The sequence below is a fragment of the Triticum aestivum genome, chromosome 3D, assembly GCF_018294505.1.
Source record: "Triticum aestivum cultivar Chinese Spring chromosome 3D, IWGSC CS RefSeq v2.1, whole genome shotgun sequence".
NCBI classification, from domain to species: Eukaryota; Viridiplantae; Streptophyta; class Magnoliopsida; order Poales; family Poaceae; genus Triticum; species Triticum aestivum.
This window is the reverse complement of record NC_057802.1, coordinates 379,047,967-379,048,217: the sequence shown is the minus strand read 5'-3', so window position 1 is coordinate 379,048,217 and position 251 is coordinate 379,047,967.

The window sequence follows — 251 nt, the reverse complement described above, 5'->3', positions numbered from 1 at the left end:
TCGCCGAACTAGTGCACCTATACAATTTACCATGTATTGGGTGTGTTGGGGACACAAGAGACTCTTTGTTATTTGGTTGCAGGGTTGTTTGAGAGAGACCATCTTCAACCTACGCCTCCCACGGATTGATAGCCTTAGGTCATCCACTTGAGGGAAATTTGCTACTGTCCTACAAACCTCTGCACTCGGAGGCCCAACAACGTCTACGAGAGGAAGGTTGCGTAGTAGACATCACTCAGGCGCACCGCCTT